Consider the following 7,931-nt stretch of genomic DNA (forward strand, 5'->3'; position numbering starts at 1 on the left):
GAGCACAGTGGCTAGTGTATACAAGAGCATTCAGTAAAAGTTTGGTGTTAATTTTATGTTTGCTGTTCTGCCTCCAACACTTTAAATTGTAATCAGCACAGAGTACACAATCGATAAATATTTGTTGATGATTCCTTAGACGTATTATTCTCTCCCAATTTTTTTCTGTAAAGATAAATCTCCTCCATGCCAGACAAATGTAAAAGGCATGGAAGGCTTAGCCTCTGTCCAACTTGACCTGCTTTGTGTGAGCTGGACCTTCACTCCGGCATGAGAAAATGAGAATCAAACACACGTGAAGAAAGGCTAGACAGCCTCTCTGCTGAATGAATACAGCAGGCTTCTCTAGCAACGTGTTCTCCTTCAAAGAACCCGGATTCCATTAACTTGAGGTCAGCTTCCCTCATTGTACCTCTTGTTTGTCTCCCCTCCCCAGACATTTATTTTCCTGACATTGCAGGGATGAGTTGAGCAAACAAAGGAGAAATAGAGCTGTAACTAACCACCCCCACAGAGCCAACAGGACCCCAGTGTGAAATGAGACGCTCAAGTTATTATTTTACCTGCTTAAAGGAAACCCATGGGTCTGGGTGAAAGAAGGGAACAGGAAGAGAAAAGGCGGTGAATGTGTAAACATGAACTAAGCCAGCTCCAGAGTCAATAATCCTCACTCTTTTTATAGAAATATTAGCTACTTTCATTTGTTCTATTTCAAGAGCTACATGCCAGTGCAAAGGATCCTATTAAAATGTCATCACTTCTACCACAGGCAAAGCTAACATTTATTGAGAAACTCCCATGTGCCAGTGTTTGCGCACATCACTTTACATACATTTCCACATTCAAGACTCATAATGGCCCTTGGAAGTGATAGCACCCCGATTTTTAGATGAGGAGATTGAGGCTCAGAAACCTAACCACCAGCTGGAAAAACTGCTATTGTTGCATTAAGTCAGTCTGGCTCCAGAATGCTTATATTTTAATCTTATAACTTGTAGCCATACAGGAAGGTTTTGTGATGTTAATTACTTCTTTGAAATGAGCAAACCTCGAGAGGATTTAACCATCTTTCTTGTTGCATGGAATTTTTGTTCATGGTCATATTTATAGTGAAGAGGTGTTCATCTATACTTAATCAACCAACATTCTATTCATCAACAGATGCTTTCTTGAGTGCCTTTTAGGTACTTGTTTAAGCCTATGTGACTTTCTTTCATTCTTTCTTTCTTTCTTCTTTTTTTTTTTTTTGAAGTATAACTGCCATTTATTTATTTATTTTTTCTGGAGAACAGCTTTTGTTCAGTCCCTTCAGTAAGAACTTAGCTCCTTACATGGGCTTTGGTGGAGGTCGTGGGGCAGCACCCACGGGTCTAAATCGGGTGGGGGTGTTCGGTCTTTCTGTGCTTCACGAGAGCGATTCCTGACTACCTTGCTATGAGTGGCACAACTCACACAATAATGTAGTTTCACATACAGCTTGGGAAGCACATAGGCTTTGAAGACACTCGCTTCGGAAATATCCTGACTGCGGCGGCCTCTACTATGTTCCGAATAACGAACTTCTTAATGGCCTTGTCCTTGGGCGCACAACGGGCACAGTTGGTGCAGCGAATAGGCTGCACGTGGCCACGGCCTTTTTTGGCACGACCATTATTCCTTCTTTTCTTGGTCATCGTGGATGCGAGACCTGAGATAGCAAGCCTATGTAACTTTCTAAAGGACTTTGTCATTAAATAGATACATGGAAAGTTTACGGTAGACATTCCATTCATTAAAGCAGTAGGGTAGAGTTCACAAATCTGTTTTCACATGCATTCATTCATTTAGTTCTCAAACCAAAGCCCTAGGGTATATTGCTTTTCTCCTACCATTCTCCAGTTGAGAAATAGGGATGCACATGGCTTGTTAACAGCACAGCCAGAACCCAAATCTTGTGCTCTTCCTACTCCAAGCCCAATGCCTTCCCCCCTGAATCACAGCTATCTGCTATGATGACACTGTACTTGGAATCAATCCAGTATGAACCATCCCTTCCATCAGATGCTCCCTATCAGCAGATGAGCAAAGCATAGCGGCTGGGTTGGTAGTTCAGTGTAACTAAATATTCATCAAAAGTGTGCACATTAACAGCCACACACAATAATTAAACCCAAATTAATTTCCTCAGTTAATACACGCCACAGAATTAAATTAAACCTCAACAGAAAACAGGGCAGACTGTAACTATTAATCCTCCCATAAGCAACAATAATTATTTTTGCCAACATTTATTTCATTTGCATATATGATGTTACATCGCAAATTTTCACATACCAGTGACAATTCTCTCTGCTTTCCCAGATTGAGAATTAAGCAATATATTAGTTCACATAGTCTGTCAGCAAAAAATTTCCACGGATCCAGTTCAAGAGCAAACTGTTAACATTTAGGGCAGCTGAGTTCATTAATGTTAGTGCTATAATTCACAATGGGACCCACTGATTGCAAATATGTGTGTGGTATAACATATACCCCATTCATGACTGAAGAATAATTTGTGATATATGGAAAGTGCCTACAAGTTGCATATGAAATACTTTAAAAATTAATATAGTCATCATTTTATAATGATTCAATAAATTCTTACTGGAGATGTCTTATGTAAGCAGAGCTATTGGTTGTGGGAATATAACAGTGCAAAAATAGCCACAGCTCCTTTCCTCAAAAATCTTACTTTTAGTGGGAGACAAACATAGCTACGGCTAGAAACTAAACAGTTCATGCTAACGTGTATAATGCCCACTTCAGGAAACAAAAAGTGCCTGAGAAATTAATATGAACCTGTTACTGGTTAGATTGTGAAACTCTGAACAAGTCATTTCACCTGTCTAAACTTTAGTTTCCTCATCTGTAAAAGCAGGCATGAGGTGCAGATAAAAAAAAAAATTAATGATGATAATATCTGCTGCATTCAGTGCATGCTCTCTATATACCAAGCATTGTATTCAATGCTTTGCGTGTGTCTTTTTTTTCCCTTCAGCAATCCTGTAAGGTGAAATTAACATTATCAGTATTGTCATCTTACAGGGTTAGAGAGGTTAACTGTGGTCACACAGCCAGTATGGGATATGATAGGTTTTGAATTTGGTTAAGAGGAGTTTAGAGGTACTCTTATTTACTCTTAAGTCATTTTGCCAAGTATGGAATTCAGAGACAGACATTAGATACTTCTCACACTACCTCATGAACAATCAGGACAGGGGCGCCTGGGTGGCTCAGTCAGTTGTGTCTGCTTCGGGGTTGGGTCAAGATTCCAAGGTCCTGGGATGGAGACCCGCATTGGGCTCTCTGCTCAGTGGGGATCCTGCTTCTCCCTCTCCCTCTGCCTGCCCCTCTGCCCACTTGTGCTCTCTCTGTGTCAAATAAATAAATAAAGTCTTAAACAGACAAACAAACAAATAAAAACTCAATCAGGACATTCACCAAAAGGAGTAACCAGGCTTTTTCCTTCCCAACTACCAACTAACATTTTATGTCTTAACTGGTAGTTCAACCATGATGAAACAACAAAACAAAACAAAAAGACAAAACAAACAAACAAAACACATAATGAAACTCTTAATAACAAAAATGTTGTCTCTAGTGGATGCAGTTCTGCAGTTTTCATACAAAGCATATGCAATTATTGAGAAGAAACATATGTGAACTCCAGCACAGAGCTGTTTATTGGCAACTGATTAATATTTCCTTGGCTATGAGTTTATTGGGAAGTTATGAGTCCTTTATAAATAGAATCGAAAGACTGTCAATACTCTCACTGTTCAAGTACCACGTTTTATTAAGGAAATGGAAAAAAATAAGGAAATGGAAAAAAAATCTGTGACTTTGGGTGAGGATAGCTACTAAATAAATAAAAGGATTGGTTGTCTACATGGAGTCCTGCCAAATAATATTTTTCAAGATATGCCTTAATACTTTATTAAATAGGCAAATAAATAAACAAAAGGACATAGAAAGAGAATAGTATAAACAAACCCTAGAGTCCTTTCACTGAGAATTTCACTGGTTGCAGCATATTGCAAAAATCAAGATCCCATATAACATTTATATCCACTGTTTCTATGGACCTTTAAAAACAAATAGAAAATATGGTTACCACAAGGTTGAATTGCTCTAACATAGTCTATTTGTAAATGCAGTGGATTCCAGTTTTTATCTTCCCAAATGTGAAGGAATTGACCTTCTGGTCTTATGTATCACTTCAGCTTCCTTGACAGAATCTCTTTCCTCCCTTCCAGTGTTTGCCTCTCCGTCATATAAGAACCAGTCCTCCTTCTGATGGCTCCTGATTCCTGTGTGGGAATCAACGTAGTCTAAGGGAAGTTCATTATTTTCCAGAGGGGGGTATGGCCTAGGCAAGATGGGCATCTTATTCTACGGGACAGCACTGGTGGTTATTACTACTTGCCAAGACTCTGAGCTAAGCGGGAGATGATTATGGTATTAAAAGCTCACGAACCCCAATATTCCTTGACATAGAATAAAGAAATAAATTGTGGTATGGCCATACAACGGAACATGAGATCAAACCCTACAAATCACAAAGAATGTATAAACTGATCACAATGGCGAGCAGGCCTGCTGTTGCAGCATCAGATGGTGGCAGGAGGGTATCTGAAAATGGTACTCCTGGGGCGCCTGAGTGGCTCAGTCAGTTAAGCATCTGCCTTCAGTTGGGGTCATGATCCCAGGGTCCTGGGATTGAGCCCCTCGTTGGGCTCCCTGCTCAGCGGGGAGTCTGCTTCTCCTTTGCCCCCCCCCCCCCGCTTGTGCCTTCTCCCTCAATAAAGAAATGGAATCTTAAAAAAAAATAAAATGAAAACGGTATTACAATGCTGCAAGGGTCAATACACTGGTGTTAATATGTAATGATACATTATGTGAGAATGATAACGTGAAAGGCTTCCCGAGAACCTTCACAATGATAGGATGCTTTGCATCAAGAGAGCACTGAACCTGGCCATGAGGCAGCAGATCTCACCTAAAAAGCAGGGGACAAAATACGAGGATACACTCTATCTTGAACCATATCTGAAATAAATTATTTGGGAAAGAAAAGAGAGAGAAGAATGGGCAAAGAAATAATCATGGAATTGAAATCTGTGGTTGCAGCTGCCCTCAAATATTTTTAAGAAGTTGGAAAAACCTGAGGTACCTGGGTGGCGAAGTGGGTTAAGTATCTGACTCTTGGTTTCAGCTCAGGTCGTGATCTCAGGGTCATGGGATGGAGCCCGGCGACGGGCTCCGCGCTCAGGGCAGAGGCTGCTTGACTCTTTCTCCCTCTTGCTCAGCCCCTCCCCCTGTGCACTCCCTCTCTCTCTCTCTAAAATAAATAAATAAATAAAATCTTTAAAAAAATAATTTGGGTAAACCTGAAATGTATAATTTAGAACTATTTGAGCTGTAAATGCATTACTTTAAATAAATGTGTATTGTAATTATTTTTTAAAAAAAGAACATAAACTACAACTGACCCTACAACATGGATGAATCTCACAAACGTGAAACTAGCTCAGAAAAGACAGAAAGAAGAGATTACTAGTTGTGTGACAGCACTGCACTTACAAAAAGCTCAAAGCCAGGCAAAACCAATCTGTGGCAAAAGTCAGGATAATGCCCATCCTAGGGGCAGTACTGCCTAGCAGGAGCATAAATGGAACTTCTAGGGGCTGGCAAGGTGCTACTTCCTAATCCAGGTTCTGCATACTGGCATGCTTATTGTATATCATGCATCAGGCTGTACAGTTAAGATCATACTTTTCTTGATGTATGTTAGATGTCAAGGAAATATTTGCTTAAAAAAAACATCCTCTTTGCAAATTCACACACTAGCAACAAACGGAGTCTTTCTCCTAGATGTAATCTAAAGATTCACTACCATACCTTAAGAAATCCTGCCTCAAGCCAGAGAAATAATAGTAGTCTACATAATAGACCAATGGAGGGTCCCTATCTGTTGGATGACCATTTCCCCAAGGCGGAGTTGGTGACCTTCTCCTACACTTTCAGAGGACCACAGGGCTTCCTTGGATCACAGCATCTATCTCTCTGTATTAAACATGATTGTTTCCTAGCCTGCCTCCACCGGATTCACTTCCTTGAGCACATGAACTGAATCTTTAACTGCAAGACCTTAGCACCAAACAGGGTACCTGACAGATAGGGATGTTCCATAACTATCTGTGGAATGAGTGAATGGATGAAGATATGAATTCATCCTACAGGCATAAACTGTATTGAGCTGGCAGGAAAGAGAGAAGAAGGACATGCATCTAGCGATGGGGAGCAATTGCACATAAATCCTGACACACGCACATTTACAAGTTTGAAGAGAAAGGAGAACTGAGGTACCAATAAGCAGCCTGAAACCCATTGGAGGACAGATGCTATTACTTTGCTTTATAAGAGCCTTGAGTGGAACTATACAGAGTCTGATACTTTTTACTATTTAAAGGGCCCAAGGTGGTGCTAGAGCTGTAATATTAGTAATGAAAGCAAATGTGTGAGCTACTTGGACCTATTAAAGATAAGTTATTTCAGGTGCATTCAGAATAAGTACACATGGAGAGGTAGAGCCATTTCTTTTTTATCTTTTCTGGGGATGAGTCAGAGAAATAAGGATGTCTGAATTCTCCACATAAAGCTCCAAATGTCTTTCGGTCACTAATTTACAATTTTTTTGTACTATAGGCAGAACCAATATTTTATGTGCATAAGCATGCCATATTTAGTATGATCTAATGTTACAAATGCCCCACAACCTTAGGAAAGTACCAGGTGTCCACTACACATTCAGTAAATGAAATGGATTCTATCAAGCCCGACCACTATCTGTGTGCCATTAAAAAAGAGAAGAAGAAAGAAAGAAAGAAAGAAAGAAAGAAAGAAAGAAAGAAAGAAAGAAAGAAAGGAGGGAAGAAGAGCATGCCTGAAAGAGAGGACAGAAGAGAGACAGAGAAAGGGAGGTAGAAAGGTAAAGACAGAGAGGATGGAAAGAAGAAAAAAAGAAAATGAGGGAAAGAGAGAGAGTGAGAGAGAAAATAGAGGAAGCAAAGTGGGTATCAGAAAGATGGCAGATTCTAACAAAACATTCTGGAGGTTTTACAAAAGTGAAAATTAAAAAAAACTTAAACAACAAGGTGAATTCTGAATGTTCACTAATAAGAGATGGTGTTATTAAATTAAAGCTAATGATGCTAACACAGATCGAAAAGGGAAGGACAAATGATGATAGGACATAATTACTTTATTTTCCGGTACTATGGGAATTTCTGCTTAGATGTTCAGATCTCTGAAATGATCTGAGCTACAGCAAGAATCGAAGGAGGGAATAGACTGTGGAGAAATGCACCAGACTGGAAAGTCATCACCAATGAAGGGAGTTCATTCAACACCCTGTTCTTCAGATTTGGGAAAATATGAAATCAAAAGAAAGGTTATTTATACCAAAAGACAAGCAAGAATGCCCATGTGTCTATATTTCATTGGAGGGCTGACATAAATACTATTGTCCAGGCTATTAGAAATGATGTCATAATGCATAATTCTTTAAATCCTTGTTATTCATCCATTGTAGACAGCCTGCTGTTAACTTATGAAAGGAACTTTCTTATTCTTACACATCATTTTATACTATAGTTTGGTATATAGGATAAAGGCAACCAAAGTGACTAAATAAAGGAGCTAGATGATATATGGTTCTCTCTCAGCAGTAGACTGTATTACTATTTGCCCCCAATTCTCTCTTTAGCATGTTCCTCCCTAGGGGTGAATTATATGTTCCTACTCTGCTGAAGCCAAAATGTTTCATTTTGTTTAATCGGAAGAAGGCAGAAGTGACATCTATCTTTTCTAAGTAGAAGCTCTAGAGCCAGGATGTGAGTGCCAGGGTA

The 7,931-nt window shown here is 39.5% G+C and overlaps 1 pseudogene; it reads right to left on the reverse strand.

Annotated features, from left to right (window-relative positions):
• Window positions 1–995: 995 nt before the first annotated feature.
• Window positions 996–1,820, reverse strand: LOC103669591 (annotated as a pseudogene).
• Window positions 1,821–7,931: the final 6,111 nt, after the last annotated feature.

Source organism: Ursus maritimus, unplaced genomic scaffold (assembly GCF_017311325.1).
Source record: "Ursus maritimus isolate PB19 unplaced genomic scaffold, ASM1731132v1 scaffold_14, whole genome shotgun sequence".
NCBI lineage: Eukaryota > Metazoa > Chordata > Mammalia > Carnivora > Ursidae > Ursus > Ursus maritimus.